Source organism: Canis aureus, chromosome 29 (assembly GCF_053574225.1).
Source record: "Canis aureus isolate CA01 chromosome 29, VMU_Caureus_v.1.0, whole genome shotgun sequence".
Lineage (NCBI taxonomy): Eukaryota > Metazoa > Chordata > Mammalia > Carnivora > Canidae > Canis > Canis aureus.
In genome coordinates, this window is record NC_135639.1 from 8,194,620 (window position 1) to 8,214,058 (window position 19,439).

At 48.2% G+C, this 19,439-nt stretch overlaps 1 long non-coding RNA gene across 1 annotated transcript; it reads left to right on the forward strand.

Moving 5' to 3' along the window:
- Positions 1-504: 504 nt before the first annotated feature.
- On the forward strand, positions 505-6,447 carry LOC144300766 (uncharacterized). The gene is made up of 3 exons (XR_013367546.1): positions 505-772; positions 4,383-4,436; positions 6,371-6,447. It is a non-coding gene; the product is annotated as an uncharacterized LOC144300766 (long non-coding RNA).
- Positions 6,448-19,439: the final 12,992 nt, after the last annotated feature.

Sequence of the window (19,439 nt, forward strand, 5' to 3'; positions counted from 1 at the left end):
ATGGCACTGAATGCAGAGTCGGGAAGAGATGTGTCCCACCGGCTCTCGGGAAAAGCTGGAATCAGCTAACTCCGGCACCCCACCGTCCTGGGCTCCCTGACATGCTTTCACGTGCTAGATTGTCCCATACGGGGAGGGGGGGGATTTTGGCTGCGTGTCCCCGCAGCCCGAATCCCACTTCATAATCAAGAAAATGGCCTCAGGTGAGTCCCTGGGTGGTCCTGGGCCTTAGTTTCCCCGACTGTATGATGTCCCAAGGGTCCTGCAGGCCTGGTCATGCGCAGTTCTGCTGTACAACACCAGGGGGCAGCCTTTCCCCATCGAAGACTCAGCTGCTCTCCTCCGTTCCTTCAGCGCATCCCTCTCAGCTGAACCTTCACTACCTGGTCCTAGGGGCCCAGCCCCGGGTATGAATCAGCGATTGTGCCCAGCCTGGGGCGGGCGTCCACATAAAGGGCCCATTGTCTGCACTGAGGCCCTTTGTTCCAGCCGTGGCCCCGGGAAACTGGGATCGGGCTGGAGGCCCGAAGGCTCATTGGTGGCCACCCCCAGGGGCGTCGGGGTGGAAGGCTCCTGCAGGGCCTTCTCTTCTCTCCCCACCTGTGCCATCCCACCATCTTTGACAGGTGGCACTCCTCACCTGTGCCCTTGGCTCTGTCTGGCTCTCCCGCCCCCTGCCAAGCCCAGGCCAGCCTCCCACCGGCATCCGGAGTTTCCTTCCTCCAGTCTGGTGACTCTAACCTCGTTGAATCCAGCTGGACTCGGCAGGCGAGTGCTGTGAGCTGGGATTTTAGCTGGGATTCTGGCTCCATTTCCTCTTCTCAGCCACTGCAGTGGAGGGACAGGGCTCGGGGACACATTCTTGGTGAGCACAGGCTTTGGGCCCTCTGTCATGTGGGATCTGAGACTTGGCACAGGTGCTGGCTGAGCCGGTCCCTACGGCCACCTCACCTCAGCTCCCCTGACTCACTGTAGCCCGTGGGCCCGTCTCCATCCTCCCAGCTCCCTGGCTACTCTCCACCTGAGGCCCTGTTCACCTGTGCCCCCCTCCCAGCCCCATGCTATCCACCGACTTGCCTTTCCGACTCCTGCTGTACCCCTCCTACCAGACTCCCCCAGACCTTGCTGCCCCCCCCCCCGGGACTCTGTCAGAAGGCCCCCCCAGGCTGGGCCCAGAATCCGACACTGCCTGTGGGTAGAAGCCATTTGTCCTGGCCTGTGAGGGTGGGTTTAGCTCCATTCAAGAAAGCGCAGCAGCGGGCAGCCCTGGTGGCTCATCGATTTAGCGCCGCCTTCGGCCCAGGGCCTAATCCTGGAGACCCGGGATCGAGTCCCACGTCGGGCTGCATGGAGTCTGCTTCTCCCTCTGCCTGTGTCTCTGCCTCTCTCTCTGTGTCTCTCATGAATAAATAAAATCTTTAAAAAAAAAAAGAAGAAGAAGAAGAAGAAGCACAGCAGCTGGTCCTGCTGCGTGCCACTCCTCCACTCCCGGCCCTGCCATCCCTCCCCATCGTCCCAGTCGGCCTCTGGCTACAGACGCTGCTGACCCGAGCCTGGGCATCCGCGACCTCATTCCAGGTGGAAGAGTGCCCATCGCCACCAAGCGGGGCTCCCCCTCGAGCATCAGCCTTGGGCCCAGCTCAGAAAATAGGTCAGGGCCTGAAAGACAGGAGGCTCCGGGGTCCCAGGAAAGCTTTATCGGCCTTGTAGCCAAACCCACTAGGCTGGAGAGGCAGAGCCAGGGTCGGATGAAAGGGGCAGATTTGAAGGCATCAAAGGTCAAATTCCAGCAAGCAGAGTGGGCGAGCCGTCCGGCTGCTGGCCTCGCGGTTTCCCATCTGCTCAGCGGGACATGATAGCATCTGCGGGCCAGGCCCGGCGATCTCGGCGCTGCAGGCCAGGGCCTCACGGTGACCTGGGGTGTGGATCAGGTTTCCCCGAGTCTGAGCTGCCCCCCAGCCCTGTGCACACGGACAGGGGCGAGAACAGGGTGCCGGGCACAGGCACCACTGCAGGTACCCTACGTGGTTGCTGCCCAACCCGTGCCTGGGAAGCTCCATGGCCTCCTGGGACCCCCTGCCTTTCACACCACAACCGGGAATCACAGTTATCCCTATGGGGGAAGCGGGCCTGCAGGAGTGGGAAGCCAATGGTCTACCTCCAGGGCCTCTGAGGGTCCTCAACCTGAATAGCTTTGGAGACATCCCCTGCCTGGGCCCCAGGGCAAGATCTCAAAGTGATCCACCAAAGGAAAGGGGGATGAGGTGTGTGTGTGTGTGTGTGTGTGTGTGTGTGTGTGTGTGTGGTTGGGGAGCGGGGTGGTCCTGCCTGCCAAAGCCCACCCTACACCATGGGCTGGGGCCTGACACCCCCAGGCAAGAGGCCCGGGAGGGTCGCTCCCCTCGCTCCCAGAGCACAGACTTTGGTTTGGACAAACCCAAGTATAAAACTCAGCTTGCCCTGGCTGGCGAGGTGTCTCTGGGTCTCAGCTTCCTCCGCTTTTAGGTGAGGACAGAAAGGACCCCACTTTTCAGGAAAGGTTGGGGCCAGAGCTCCCTGCAGGCTCTGACATTTTATTAGCAGGAGAAGTATAGGCTGGGCATAGGTAAACAAATGTCACCTGGCTGTGTGTTACCCTCCCCTTTTTTGCAGAAGTCACAATTCATGCAGGGTGAAGGGAGATTTGATTTTCCAGGACTACTCATCCCCTAAAAACTAAAGCATACTCTGCTGAGGGACAAGGCTTGCCTGCTAAAATATTTTATACCAGCGATTAAAAATACAAAAATGTGGGGCGCCTGGGAGACTCAGTTAAGTGACTGGCTCTTGGTTTCTACTCAGGTCATGATCTCGGGGTCCTGGTATTGAGCCCCACATACGGACTCTGTGCTCAGCATGGAATCAGCAGGAGATTCTCTCTCCCTGCCTCTCCCCCACCTCGTGTGCATGCTCTCTCTCTCTCTGTCTGTCTCTCTCTCTCTCAATAAAATATTAAAAAAAAATAAAAATAGGGCACCCAGGTGGCTCAGTGGTTGAGTGTCTGCCTTTGACCCAGGTCATGATCCCGGGGTCCTGGGATCGAGTCCCACATCAGGCTCCCGGCAGGGAGCCTGCTTCTCCCTCTATGTCTCTGTTTCTGTGGGTCTCTCATGAATAAATAAATAAAATATTTTTTAAAATAATAAAAATAAAAATACAAAAAATGCATAGAAAAAGAACCATCCTCTGTGACGAGCTGTATTCCCAAGCAGCATTGGTGGGACTGACGGCAACAGCAGGTGGGAGTCTCCCCACATTCTTGAACCTGAAGCTGAGCCTGCTTTTCCACCCCTGGCAGTGCCTGCCTGCTGCTGGGCTGGGTCTGTTCCTGGTGCCCCCGGGAGGGTAGAGGCTGAGGCAGGAGGCCCGGGTCAGACCTCTGGGTCCAAGGAGGGGATAGTAAGAGCCTGGCCAGGAGGGCTGTAGATCCCACACCCAGACCATGGAGCTCAGGCCCCTGCACCGAGTGGCTGTTCCCACGTCTGCTAACCTGCAGGTCACTCAGCATCCTGAGCCTCCCTTTCCTCAAGGAGGACTCTCTTCTCTCCACCTGTGATTAGCAGCCTCTATAATTCAATCTTCTACTAATATCCCTGAAAATACTGTGCTTGGTGCTGAGATTGCATTTGTTTGCTTTTTATTTTTCTAATTTTGTGATCTTCATCCCTTTTGTGATGAAGGTGAAGAGCAGATACCATTTAAGGAAACTGAAGCCCTTGGCCACAGGTTGCTGGGCCCGGCCGGGCCATGAGATGGTGACCCTCACCCTCCTCTCCTGGCCAGAGCAATCTCAGGCTGGGGTTTTGGCGGGGCTTTCTGGGCACCCCTACGGTGGTGCTCCATGAGGCATGGTGGGGGGTGAGGACAGGAGGGTCCCTGAGCTGTGGGGTAGGGCCTCAGATCACCACCCTCAGGCCCCAGGCTCACAACCACCTGCTCCCCAAGACACCACAGAGCTGCCATGTAATTCCAGGATCGGGGGAAGGTTGTTCCTTTCCAGTCAGTGGCAGACCCAGGGACACCCCTCATGGTTTCCTAGTGCTGTATCTTGTGGCTTCAGGGTCCAGGGGATAGGCCAAGCAAAGAAGCCCAGCTCCCGAGGGCTTCCCCAACCCCTGCTTCTGGCTGGAGGTGAGAGAGGTTGATGGAAGGGCCAGCAGCTGCCACCAGGCCCCACTTTCCTGCCTGAGAGCAGCATCCCCTGTCCCAATCCCCACCCCCAAATCCCTCTGTGCCCTGGAGCCAGCCCCTAGCCCTGGCATCCACGAGCCTTCCCTGGCCCCACCGGTACGTGTTGGAGCCCATGGGGAAGGTCATTCCTTCTAATGTTCTGTTTCAGGTAGGATTCTTGGTAGCAGCTTAGGACAGACATCAGAAGGATGATGGGCAGCTCTAAGGTGAGTGCGGGAACAGGGGCTGGGACCCTTCGGGGCCTGCCAGAGATGACTCAGCTCCACCCACACTCCTTCCGTGGGTCACCTGTACAGACTGAATTTCCGTTTGGCCCACAGGCCCACCTCTTTGTTGAGCAGGCCAGCCACCGAGACGACCAGGAACCTACTGACGGGGTGGCAGGTTCCCAGGCGGGATGCTGGTGTCAGGGCAGCCCGGCACTCACATGCCAGAGTCCACGGACCCCTGTGGGCCCCGGGGGCTCGGCCCTCCTGAGGGCCCTGGTGAGCCTGGCAGGGCACCGGTGAGCCTGACACAGGGCCTGGCTGCGGGGGTCAGGTGTAGGGCAAACAGCTGTGGGCCAAGGCTGGGGAAGCCACATCAGTCCATCCGCTGGCCCCGGGGAGTGGCTCAGAATGAGTCCAGGAAACAACTCCCACGTGCCTCCCAGGGAACGTGACGCATGATCCTCGTAGAGCAGGAGGTGGGCCGTGCCATGGGCCTGTTCACAAGGCGGCCTCCCAGCGTCCTGGGGGATCGTTGGTGTCAGAGGACCGTCCAAGGTTAGGATGTGCTCCGCGATAAGCTTTCCGCCCTCCCAGGTGAGCCAGCTGAGCTGCGCACTCCGAGGGCTGCAAACCGTTTCAACCACAAAGGCAAACCAGCTCGCCTCCTTTATTTTCCTCCTCCCCCAAAGAAGCCCCGTCCAGGGTGAGTCTTGTCAGCTGTGCCTTTGAACCTGGAACCAGCTCCGGCCTGGGTCACATCCCCCCTCTGCTTCTCAATCTCCCGAGGCCCGAGGGACATGCAGCCCACATTTGGAGGCCCGGCCCTAGGCCAGCCCTGCCTCCTCCTCGGCCCCCCATTCCTGTGGATCTCCTGCCTCCCCTGCTTCCCCAGCTCTGAGAGCAAGTGACTTGCTGCAAAGCCTCTCAGTCCCTGGCCCCGGCCCGGGACAAGCAGCCCAGGGAGCTGGGAGCAGGACAAGCCACTGAGGCAGCTGGGCAACACGCAGCAGGAGATGACGGCTTGGTCATTGGAAGGAAGAGAAAATGGGGTGTTAGCTGGGCATTCTGAGTTGGTGAAAGGGTGGAGTGTGATGAAGGAGCAGAGCTTTAACCATCCTCCTCCTCTTTCTTCATCCCCCTCCTCCTCCCCCTTTGCCCTCCCCCTCCCTGGTCCCCCTCCCCTCCTCCTCCCCCATCACCCTCTTCGTCCCCAGCCAGGGGACGAAGCCAGTCTTACTGGGGAACAGAGTACTGTTCCAGACTCAAGACCCAGGGTGGCAGGGCATTGCCCCCGGGAGGAATACTCAGGGGCTAAGCTGCCCCAGGGGGAGGCAGCCGATGTGCTCCCCCGTTCTGCGCTTGCCTGCCGAGCATCCCTGAGCAAAGCATGTGCTTCCCCAGTTCTTTTTTTCTGCAGAAGGGACGTGGCAAATGGTATCTATCACTGGAACTGCTGAAAGTCTCCAGTACGAGAGAGCTGGCCCGTAACTGGTGTTCAACAAATGTCAGAGGTGGTCTCTATCACGTGACGCCCTTTGAAATCTTGATTAAAACAACTGGAAAACTGTGGAAGAGTCAGGGTGCAAATCCAGATGGACTTTGCCACCTCTGGACGCACCCCATGCTCCATGCTGATTTTTATTCCAAATCCCCGACCTTGCACGGGTCGGGGGTTCAGTACAGCAGGGGCAGCCTGCGCCCCGGAGCCCCACAGACCCTATACCCGGGGCCCGCTCCCGGCTCTGCGGCGACAGGCAGGTTTGCTGGGTCTCTTGCATCCCCACGGTGTCCCCTTATGCCTCGGATGGCATCTGACACATGAGGGGCTCCGTACGTGTTCATTTGTTGAATCTAAGTTACTTATCATTGTTGGGTCTTAGTTTCTGCCACTGCAAGGGGGGACTGTAACAGAATCTGCCTCAAACCGACAGCTTCGGGGATGAGACGAGAGGATGCGGGACTAGTGGGCGCCTTGCTCCCAGCCTGGGGAAAGCTACCCGGGGGAACAGACTTGTTTTTTTTTTTTTTTGGAACAGACTTGTGATGCATGGACAGGTCATGCTGGACAAGCACATGGCTCTCAGGTAACTGGAATCCTCAGGTGAGCACAGCCGCCCTTTTTGCTGCCCTTTTGCAAAGCACGGGAATTTTACTTCTTCATCTAAACCTCCGGAAATGTTATCTGTTAAAACAAAAATCCAGCAAGCCTTGGCAAAAAACACACAAATAAATAAATAAAATAAAATAAAATAAAATAAAATAAAATAAAATATAAAATAAAATAAAATATAAAATAAAAATAATAAAATAAAATAAAATAAAATAAAATATAAACCCTGAGCATGACATGGAGAATGCAAAGGTGACTTTGGATGGATTATTGGGCCCAGACTTGGGGACACGGCTCGCCATGGGAGGAGAGGCCCCCACATCATTATGGCTCTGCAGCCTGTACTAGGGGGTCCCAGTGCTCTGGCACCCCATGGGGCAGCAGCTCCCATCCTCCTAAACAGAGAGTTTAGGAAAAGCGAGCAAGTCCAGAGCTGTTCCCTCTGCCAATACTGAAATTGCCCTCGGAAACTTGCCACGGGCTGCTAAGCCAAGTGATAGAAAGAAAATTGAGGGTTTATATATTTTTTAAATAAAAGAATTCTAATTCCAATAAAAAATAATGTCCTTCCATGGCCAATTGCCATTTCCCTGCTTTCTTCTTCTCTTTTTAATAAAAATTTTTATTGTGCACATTAGGTTAACCAGACCTGAACACAGCCTCTCATGGAGACTCCGAGTCGCTCAAGGGGAACCACGGCCTCCTCCTGCCTAGATTTTGAATCAGGCGGCCCCTGGGGAAGGAGATAGTTCATATGTGCTTCCGGGAAAGCGACTGGGCAGGTTTTCTGATCAGAGCTCAGGGTGGTGCATTTATCCCCTGAAGAAGCTAAAAATCTTTTTCGTACTAACGGATTCTGGTTTTAATTGTATAGAGGCCATTACAAGCCCTGCCCTCTGGTCTCGGATTGAATTCCCAAGATCCAATACCTGGGGGGAGTTTGAGGGATGGAGGGACCTGGCTCTGGGGTGCTGTCTGGATGTACTTTTCATGGGAACATTTTCTGCATGAGTCCCACGGGGTCGATCCTGATACAGCTACTTTGTGGATGAACCTCGGGCCAATTAGTTAGCATCTCTGCATCTTGGCTTCATTATATATCAAATATGTAGCAATAATCCCTGCCTCGGAGCGTGTGGAAATCAGAGCCTATAATAGATATACGAAGTCTGGAGCTGCTGATGCTCAGTTAAGTGGTGGTTATAAGGAGATTATGGTGACGATGATCCCGAGGAAGAGGATGGTCAGAATGTTGTCAGTAGCAAACCTCACATTTTTCTATCCCTCAAAACCAGTAGTAAGTGCTAGATGGGGGTAAGGAAGTTCAGAGTTTCCAGGCTAGCTAATGCTATATAACTAACTACCAGCCCCAAAACTGTGGCTTAAAATGACAATTATTTACAGCTCATGAATCAAAGCTGGGGACTGGCTGAGCTCACCTGGGCTTAGCTGATGTGGGCAGAGGTTGGTCAGGAATCTGAGAGCCATTGGCTGCCGGTTGATGATGTAGGCCGGCCCCTCCGGGGCTACTGTGGCACACCAGCCGTGCAAGGAAGATCAAACGTGTTGGAGGTAGATTTAGAGCCCTTTATCCATCGTGTCTGCTGCAGGCTATTGACCAAAGCAAGCCCCAGACTCAAGGGGGTAGAGAGATTGACTCCACCTCTTAAGTGGGAGACACTGCCAGGACACTGAGCAACAAGTATGGACACAGAAAGGTGCGAAGAACTGAGGCCACCTATAGAGCCGGGCTGTCTCTGATGGTTTGTGGGCATCAGTAAAAGCGATGAGGACGCCCTAGGAAAACTTGGCCTTCCAGGGATGGTCATGAAGGGATCACCAACCTCTGCACCCTCAGTGGGGGCCTTTCGTGGGGCTCCAGGGCACCAATGGGGCAGCCCACAGGACTCCAGCTGCAAGGGGGTGTGACTGTGGCTGGACCACATTGCTGGGTGCAGGCCGGGGAGCCTCGGGGGCAGAGTTACAGCCTCAATGACAGAAGAGCTGCTCTAGGTATCTGATCATAGTCACACCAAAGAGTCCTGAGTCCTCTCTCTCTCTGGGCCTCCATCTCTGCCTCCACACACCAACGGAACCACCCCCAGAGCCCTCACCACATTGTCATTCAAAGGGCCAACAGTCTGGCTCCCCTGCCTGCCAGCTCTCACCTACTCCAGCTGAAGAGTCTGCTTCTCTCTGGTCCTTCATCAACAGGGATTGACTGTAAGTGGCAACCCCAGCACCTCCTTGTGCATTGGCATAACCAAGGCAGAGACTCTCCGGAACCAGGACAGCTGGCTCACGTGGGTTCTGGGGGGACTTGAAGGGATAAAAACGTCGGCGAACATGCAGAGCAATTGAGAGAGGCTGAGGCTGGGAGGCGGGACACATGGGCATCTGCTGCCGCTCTGTCTCACCATGGGATGAAGGCACATGCAGCACTGGGGGCCTTCCAGGTTCTGGTCTTGGAGTCAGGAGAGCCCCAGGATCTGGCCTCAGCCACCACTCACATGTTGTATGGCACAGACAGGTCACTTGTCCTTTCTGTGCCTCCCCTCTGAAAATGAGGAGCATTATATCACCACCTCTTAGAGTTGGCAGGAGGAGGACCCAAGGACTGAATGAGCACAAAGCTCTGGGCACAGCAGCAGGCACAGAGGAAGCCCCCCGGGATGATAGATGACACCAGAGCCAGCCGACCAAAGATGCAGTAGAAACCCAACAGCCTCCTGGGCCTGTCGTGTTTCCTCTGGGAACAGCTAAGTGTGTTTCATAGACCTGCCCTTTGGGGGTCTTTCTTCTTCTTCTTCTTTTTTTTTTTTTTTTTTTTAAGAGAGAGAGCACAAGCAGGGAGCGGGGAGAGAATGAATCTTAAGCAGGTCCCATGCCCGGTGTGGAGCCCAATGCAGGGCTCAATCCCACAACCCTGAGATGAGCTGAAATCAAAAGTCAGATGCTTAATTGACCAAGTCAATTAAGACCCTGGTGGTCTTTCTTAAATTTTGTTTCTGGGCGCGTGGGTGGCTCAGTGGTTGAGCGTCTGCCTTCAGCTCAGGTCGTGATCCCAGGATCCTGGGATCGAGTCCCACATCGGCCTCCCTGCATGAAGCCTGCTTCTCCCTCTGCCTGTGTCTCTGCCTCTCTCTGTGTCTCTCATGAATAAATAAATAAAATCTTTTGTCAATCAATCAATCAATCTTGTTTCTGTGCTTGCCTCTGGCCTAACAAAGGCAGGGGACTTATTTCGTTTTCTTGTTCTAGGTACCAAGAATGATGCGTAGCATGCAGGAGGCCGAGGGCTAGACACATGAGTCTGTAATACGAGGCTGTAAGTTGCAAAGGTATCAGCTCATCTAACCTCATGAGGATCCTCCAGGGCAGACAGTGTTATAACCCCATTTTACAGATGGACACAGTGGGGCTCAACGAGCTGAAGCAGCTTGCCTGGAGCCACACAGCCAGTGAAACCAAGAGTGGAACATGGTCCCCTGGTCTGGGTCCAGTCCTCCTTCCCAGTACCTCCCAGCTGTGTGAGGAGCACCAAGCAGAAGCCAACCTCCAGGGGACGAGGCCAAGTGTCTTTCTAGGGTTGTCCACTCTCAAGACAGGAGGGTGGCAGTTGTTTGGGTGGCAGTTGTTTCAGGACCCAGGAAATCAGGATGAGAGCAGGTGGTTGCAGACAATGCCCTGGACGTGCCTGACGAGCTCATCACATGGGGATTGTCGTGGTCACCGGGAGCTAATGACGAGGCCCGGGTGGAAGGCCCTGACCATGGTGCACTGCTGGGCACCCACCATAAATCACACACTTTGTCTTACAGGCATTTCCATTTTCACAAATCCTGAAATTAAAACACGATGTTTCTCTTACCTGGAGCAGATGTTAATTTGCAATGCAGAAGCCTCCATTTGTCGATGATTTTCCATTATCCTTATAATTGCCCCCGCATATAGTGCTCGATAAAGTTATAAACCTGCCCTCTGGGAACACCAAGTCAATAACAGGGTCATCGATTAGGTGGCGAAAATGGTCTCTGGCACTCTCAAGCCGGGGCGGCCTGTCCAGCTGCCCATTAGGGAGGCTCACTGGGGGGTCATGGAAACTGGACCACGGTGGCAACTCTGCCCGGGGCCCCTTGGATCTACACACAGAACTAAGGAGGCAGCGGCCCACAGGTAGCAGGTTTTTACTAGAAATGAGCTGGGGAGACAATGTGGACGCCAGGCGGCTTTTCCCAGCATCTGTAAGCACCCTAAAAAGTGCTTTGCCAAGTGCACTGTTCATTCCAAGTCGTTTGGTAAAGACAAAGTAGGGTTTGAATCCCGACTCCTCTACTTTCCAGCTGTGTGCCCTTGGGCAAGTCCCTTCACCTCTCTGTCTGGGGCCCCTTGTACATAAAACTGAGGTGATAATAAACCTTTACTTACCTCCGAGGAGGGTTGGGAAGGGTTCAATGAAACCAACCAAGTAAAGTGTTAAACGTGTTGGTGGATGCTCAATGCCACTGAGTAAGTGCCAGCTGTTGCTGCTGGCTCTTGGAAACTGAATTTTCCAGGTTATAGCTTCATGCCATCTGTCTTCCTGGTGGGGGAGGTCAGTAACTGAAATTTTAACTAACATTTACTAGGCGCTTTCCATGGCCCAGGCACTGTGCTAGGCACCAAGGAGCAAAGCTGAACAGGATACGGCCCCTCCTTCAAGGAGCTCCCAGTGGATGGGGGTCATAGGCACGAAGCAAGCCATTGAGGTAAAGCATGCTCAATGCCCCGTGCAGGCAAGCTGGGATCTGGTCAACCTCGGAAAGCAAGGGATGGCAGACATGTGGGGCTCCCCGGCAGGAATAAGCAAAGTGTGTCGAGTGCCTATTACATTAGTATTAGTATTAGTACTAGTATTAGTATTAGTATTTCCACTACTATTTTACAAAGATAGAACCACGTCTCTGAGAGGCTAGGTTACAGGATGAGTAAAGGAAGGAGTGAGCTTTGAGCTAGGGTGATCAACAATCCTACTTTGTCTGAGACTTTCAGTGTCAAATCCAGGGAAGCCCCAGGAAAACCAGTTCAGGTCTCTCACCCTACCTGAAGCTAAGCCCACATTTGTGATCTTCTCATTGCCCGGGGACTGAAGCATGCTCTCCAGCTGGCAGCTAAAGGCCCATCTCATGGGCTCTGTTCTTCAAGCTGCTCTAAGGTGCACCTACTGTCCTTACACATCCTTGGAGATCCTCACATCCGCCCTGCGTGGGCGAGGGGATGCAGGGCCATCACAGCAATCATGGGACCATGAGGAAGTCATAACCTGCCAAGGTCACAGCACTGGGGAGGGTAGAATGGGCACCTTGCATCTGCACTCTTGCCCACTTGTCTTTTCTGTCTTTGGTGAGGACCTCCTGCGAACCCCATAAGAAACACAAGCTTCTATTTGGGTTCAGTTGTGGTACTGACCTCTGGGTTCCCCTTGAGCTGCGCACTCAGCACTCAACTGGCATGTTGGGGAGCCAATGAGATCGAGGATGAGAGTCTGTGGGTGGGCCACTCCGGAGGTTGGGCGGCCGGGAGGGGGGGGTGGCAGCAAAGGAAATAAACAGAGGGACGCCTGGGTGGCTCAGTCAGTTAAGTGCCTGCCTTTGGCTCAGGTCATGATCCTAGGGTCCTGGGGTGGAGCCCTGCGTCGGGCTCTCTGCTCAGCAGGGAGCCTGCTTCTCTCTCTCCCTCTGTGCGCTCTCTCTCTCACTTTCAATCTCTCTCAAATTAATAAATAATCTTAAAAAAAAAAAAGGAAATAAACAGAAATGAGTCCCTAAGTGCACCAGGCCTCCTTGGGGCCCTTCTCTTCCTACTTGATTCACTATTACGATCCATACCTTGCTCCAGGCAAAGCCAGACATTGTGAAAGTCATACTTAGCAGTTTGCTAGATGATACAGTTATTTCCAGGGTGCCCTTGGATCCATGGTCCTCGGAATCATCCTTAGAGCAAGTGGCTCCTCTGGGACCCCTTCCCATGAGAAAGCATCTCCATCAGCGAGGCACTGATGATGTGGGCAGGGAGAGGGGGAAGTCATGCCTCATCTTCAGTACCCTCCTAAACTCCCATAAAGCAGCAATTACCTCTCATCTTGGAGTCACAGGCATCCCGGCAGAATGGGACCCCCATTTGACAGCTGGACACTAAAATCCTATCTTGCCCATTTTAGTTTTCTGGTCTCCTCCCGAAGTCACAAAGTTAAGGAGCAAAGAGCAGGAGGGTGCCTGGCATTCCCGCTCCCATCTCCCTCAATTCAAAGTATTGTTTCTCACTTGCTGAGACTCCTAAGGAGGATTCAACGTGTTGGGCCCTTGGCAGCAAGGTACCTGCAAACTCGAGTGTGCATCAGCATCCCCAGAGGGCTTACTCCGGGGATTGCCAGGTCCCACCCCTAGGGTTCCTGGATTAGCGGGTCTGGGTGGGGGCCAAGTTCCCAGGTAGGACTGTTTGGCTGATGGGGAGCTACACTTTGAGAATCACCCATCTAGTCAATTCATGACAAATGTCTTCCCCTCTTTGGGACCTCACTTTCCTCATCTGGGAACAGGTGTCAACCCTGACCCAGCAGGAGCACAAGCAGGGTTAGAGGAGGTCACGGAAGGAAAGGGCATCTTCTTGCATCTGGTACTTGGTAGAGTCTCAACCTGTGAAGGCCCCTCCTTCTTGGGTCCTGAAGGCTTTCTACTCACAACTGAGTTGTAAAGTAGGTCAAAAGGTCTTCTTTGTCTAATGCTCCACTTTAGTGGATGGAGGATGACTGGAGGGCCAGAGCCCTGGGCTCATCACCACACGGGGAAGGCCGTAAGATCCTACTAAATTGGCAGGTGAATTCTTGCGAGGCTGCGTACCTCAGACAGGCTCGTTGAGTCTCGATCCTCAGGGCCCTCCCTGGGACACGCTGGCAGAAACTGCTATCGGCAAACATGACCTTTTCACCACGGCCAGCGTGGGGTTAAATCATGCTACTGAAAGCTCCCACCTCTGCTTTGCTCGCTCCTGCCCCATTTTCTTTCTCTCGCCTGCTCCCACCCTCCCCCAGTTCTGCTTTCTCTCCCAGTGCAAGTTTAATAAGCCAGTATCAAAACCATCTAGGCCTGGAGCTTTCAGAGATTTAAGACTTTTAAATGTGAAGCACCTCATTATATCCGACTATTTTCAATAAAAAAGACCTGATAAGCCATTGATATGACACCAGTTATCAGCGGGACTTGTTTGACGTCGATTTGAAATGTGCACTGCTTGCTTTTTTGGGGTAATGGAATCAAACACTTAGAACCGTGCGGTGCTAGTAGATCACTTTTCAGGTAAGAACGTGAAAATGGACAAGGACCCTGTTTGGGGGTTTATAGAAAGAAAGCACTATTGTACAGTATGGCCTATAGCAGTGGCTACATGGACAATTGACTTCCTTCCTATTAATCAACTACAATGTTTACCTTCTTATTCCAACCATTTCCAAACCATTAAAACTAAGAGGATTAGCATCGCATTTCTGCAAGGGTGTACTTTTATTTCAGCAAATACTACTTTCGCCCTCGAAGGAGATTAAAGGCATGAAAGAAATGGTTTCTTTATCGGGCACACTGTGTCACACAGGTTAAAAAAAAATAAAAATTATCTGGTTTTAAAGAATAGAGTGTCCTTGCCCAGTAAAAGCCAATTGCAACAAAAGTTAAATTTCAGGACAAACCACATAAATTGTGAAGAAGAAACCAATGTCAAGACGGAGTGCTGATGAGGGAGTCATTTAGAACCAGCAGAGAAGTGATTACCTTCACTTTGATTAGATTTGAAAGAGCCATATGTCTCTAACGGAGCTTTTAAAAATATGTAAACATTACAGTTTGAATACGATGAGTTATTCTTAGGTTGATTTGCCTATATATGTAAATCCTGAGAATTTTTAAGAGGTAGTATTTCTCCTTTCTTTTAGAAATGTATGAATTTTGCATAAAGCCGACTTGCAAAATGCACCTTTCACTATCCCTTTATCAAAAGCACATATTAAAAACAAGCATTTTCTGTGTCTTGTTTATTTTACACCACTCTTAGTTATCTCAAAGGCCTAGGCCAGTGGTTTGCAAAGTGTGCTCTCTGCGCTAGCAGCATGTAACATCACCAGGAAACTTGTCAGAAATGCATTAACTCAAGTCCACCCCAGAACAACCGAATAAAAAAGTCCGAGGACAGAACCCAACAAACCTTCAGCAGGGGATTTTGATGCACTCTGGACCTTGAGAATCACTGGTCTAGGGCTAAAGCTTTCATAGGACAAGAAAGGCCTAGAGGCAGGTATGAATTTGCCCAAGGATCACACGTCCTGTTAGTAACAGTTAAGCCAGAGCTAAAATCAGGAGAGTGAATAGGGAATAAAATACAGGTGAGTCCCACTTCAACAAGACAGTGAAAATGCTAACGGGGAAAAAATAAATAAATTTAAGTCTGTAAAGGAGGAACAGCAAGAGAATATGTGCATAATGAGAGATTAGCTTCAGGACTCCTTTAAATAGTCCCAGCCACAGTTCAACAAACCAATATGCAAATAAATTGATTTGCATAGATCGCTCATGGCCATATTGACATAAATTGAAGTGCACATGTGCAGGCATGCATATGGTCAGTATGAGGCTGAGTACCCCCATCTGAAGTCCCAGCAGTCTGCAGCAGAAAGTCAATATCAAAGGGCCTTGAAGTAGGTCCTGTAACCCTCCATCTACCCCTACCCCAGAGGGGTTGAACAAGAAGGCACTTTTATGGCATCCTCATTGATTTTGGCATTCCCATTTTATTTTGAATTTTTACTAATTTGATAGTCTATAAATGATATATCATTTTATTACATTTTATATCCTTTCTTTCTTATATAATTAATTGTAAAGTAATAAGCACTTGCTTATGTAAAAATTCTGGAAATTATAGAAAAGAATAAAGGAGATTCTTAGGATCCACAATCCCACCAACCAGGTGAATTCATTGTTTACAAATACATATTTTCTCCTAACATTTCTCTGGGTACATTTTAAAGATATCAATAATCACATGATGTAAACATTTTATACCATGCTCTTTTTCATTTAACAATAAAATCTTAGCATTTTATTACATCAAAAACTCTTTGCAAGATTAAGCATTTCTGAAAAGAATAGCGAATTTGAAGGTATAGCGATAGAAACTATTCTAAATGACACTCAGAGCTAAAATATATATATATATATTATATATATAAAATATATATATACATGTAAAGGAAAAGAAAAAGGGGACAAAAAAAGTATTTGAAATAATAATGCCTAAATATTTTCACAATTTAATTAAAACTATGAACCCACATATATAGAAAATTCAATAAACCACAAGCCTAAGAAACATGAATAAAACTTCAAACACATCATACTAAAATTGCTTAAAATCAGCAACAAATCAAAATCTTGAAAGCAGCCTAAAGGAAAAAGACACAATACACAGGGAGAAAGCACAACTAGGAAGGACAGCAGATTGCTTGCTGGAAACAATGCAAGCTGAAAGACAGAGGAGCAACATTTTTAAAGCGCTAAAATTTGACAACCTAGAAATCTGTATCCAACAAATATCATTTCAAAATCAAGGCAAAATAAAAACTCTTGAAAACTGTCTGATTCAATGCTGAAAGAATTCATCACCAGCTGACCTGCACTATAAAGAATATTCAAGAAATCTTTTAAGCTGAAGGGACATGAAGCCTGATACAAATATGTATCTATACAAAGGGCTGAAGAGGGCTGGGAATGGAAGCTACACTGGTGAGCATAAGCACTTGTTCTTATTACCTATATATCCTTAAAATATAACTAATTTTGAAAGCAAAAATGATAGCAACGTTCTCTGGGGTTGATAATACATCTAGTAGTAAAATGATTGGCATTATAGCATAAAAGCCACCAAGAAACAAATGAAAATATACTGTTATAAAGTCCCTGTAATATACATGAAATGGTATAAGATCTCTTATAGACAAAATGTGATAAAGATGTATGAACCCCAAACCACCTACTATAATAACACAATGAAGACTTGTAGCTAATGAATTCATAGAAGAGATACAATAAAGTCATAAGAAAACAAAATTCATCCAAAACAAGAGAGAAAAAGAGGAAACAAGGCACAAAGAAGAAGCAGGACAAATAAATAGCAAAGTAATTGGTTTGTGAGATTTTATATTTTTATGTAATTAAAAATTAATAGCAACACTGGGAAACTAAATAATATACTTCTAAGTAGATGATGGCTCAAAAAAAATAAAAAAATAACATTAAACCATGTTTTGAAATAAATGAAAATGAAAACAGAATATAACAAACTGTGTAGGATGCGGCTAAAGCAGTCTGCAGAGGAAACTCTATAGCGCCCTATGCCTATATTAAAAAAGAGAAAAGGTCTCAAATCAATTACTTCAGCTTCCATCTTAAGAAACAGGACAAAGAAGAGCAAAAGAAACTCAAAGCAAGCAGAAGGAGTGAAATAATAAAGATCAAAGCAGAAACCAATAAAACAAAACACCAACCATATAGAAAATCAATGAAACCAAAGTTGGCTTTTTGAGAAGACTAATAAAATGATAAGTCTGTGGCCAGATGGATCAGGAAAAAAAGAGAGAAGATACCAATTACAATATTAGGGACGAGAGAAGTAATATTAGTACACATGCTACAGATGGTAAAAGGATGATTAGGGAATAAACGAGCAATGCTAGACGAATATGTGCAACTTAACATGAAATGGAAAATTCCTTGAAAGTTGGAAGCTACCAAAATAAATAAAATAAATAAAAATAGAAATAAAAGAAAAAATAGATTGCATGAATAGTCTTATGTATATGAAAGAATTTGAGTTTTTAGTTAAAATCTTCACACGAATGAAATTCTAGGGTCAGATGACTTCACTGGTGAATTCCATCAAACACTTAAGGGAGAAACAATACCAATTCTGCATTTTCCACTCTAGAAATTTAAAGAGGGAGGAATGCTCTCCAATTCATGATGTAAGGGAAACATTATTTTGATACCCAAACTAGACAGAAACATTATAAGAGAAGATATCTAAAGACAAGTTTTCCTCATAAACATAGATGCAAAAATTCTTAACAAATTTTAACAAATAAGATGCAATGATATATTTAAAAAGAAAAACATATCATGATCAAGTAGAGCTTAACCTAGGAAGTCAATGTTAAAAATTGATTAAAAATCAATTAATTTAACTCACTATCCTAAAACAAGAGAGGTAATGTTTAATTAATACAACAAAATCATTTGGAAACAATCCAACATGTATTCCAGGTAAAAACACTTAGCAAACCAGAAACAGAAGGAAATTTCATTAACATGATAAGGGTCATCTACATAAAAAACTGTAGCTAGCATCATAAGTAATAGTGAAAGATTGAGTACTTTTCCCCAAAATTGAAAATAAAACAAGGTTAATTAGTATTACCATTTCTACTCAATTTCTTATTGGAGGTTCTGGGCAGGTAGGAAGGCAAGAAAAAATCAGATGAATCCAGAATGGAAAGAAAGAAGTATAACTGTCTAACCGCAGATAACATGAATGTCTATATTTAAAAATCCATGCAATCTGTAAAATGCAGCTAGAACTAAAAAGTGAACTTCACACGGTTGTAGGATATGAGATCAAATTACAATAATCAATTGTATTTCTATTTACTAGCAATGAACAATGGGAAATTGAAATTTCAAAATACTATATACCTATGGCACGAAAACATGGACTATTTAGAAATAAATCTGATGAAAGTGTGTTAAGACCTGTACATTGAAAACATTGCTGAGAGAAATTAAAGAAGACCTCTAAATAAATGGAGAGCTATATTAAGACCATGGATTAGAAGATTCAATATAGTTAAGACGTCTATTTTATGCCAAATTGGTTTATAGATTCAGTGCCACCAAAGTCCTACCTAGAAGAATTTTTTTTTTTCTTTTTGTGAACATTGACAAGTCAGTTCTAAGATTCATATGGAAATACCAAAGGCTGAGACAAACAACTTTGAAAATGAAGAACACACTTGGAGAACTTACCTTGCCTGGCTTCAAGGCTGATTATAAAGCCACGTTAACCAAAGCAGTGCGGAATTGGTGTCAAAATAGACAAACAGATCGATGGATCAGAATAGAGAACCCAGAAATACACCCACACAAATATGCTCAACTGATTTTCAACAGAGGTGCAAAGACAACTTAGTAGAGAAAAAAAAAAATCGCCGTTTGCACAAATGTTGCTGAAACGATTGGCTACCCATATGTGAAAATGAACTTGGATGTATACCTCTTACTCAAGAATCATAGAACTAAATGTAGAACCTAAACCTTTAAAACTACGATTGTGACCTTGGGTTAGGCAAATATTTCCTAAAAACAACACAACTGACACCACCTAAAAGAGCAAAAACTGATACGTTAGACTATCTAAGTTAAAAATGTCTACTCTTTGAAAGACACTTTGAAATGACAAGCCACTATCTTGGGGGAAATATTTGGGGATCACACACCTGATAAAGGAGTTGTGTTCACAAGATATATTTTTTAAAACTTCCAAAAATTCAGTAACAAGAAAACATAAACCCCATACAAAAGAAGGACAAAAGATTTAAAGCGACAATTCAGCAAAAGGAGATCTATAGATCATGAATAAACACATGAAAAGATACTTAAAGTCATTAGTCTTTAGGGAAATGCAAATTGAAAAAAATAAGGACACATAATTTCTCACCTGCTAGAATGTGGAAGCTTAAAAATACTGACGAGAACAATCTCTGGCGAGGATGTGGAGGGAGCCAATATATACTTGCTGCATGAGAATGTGGA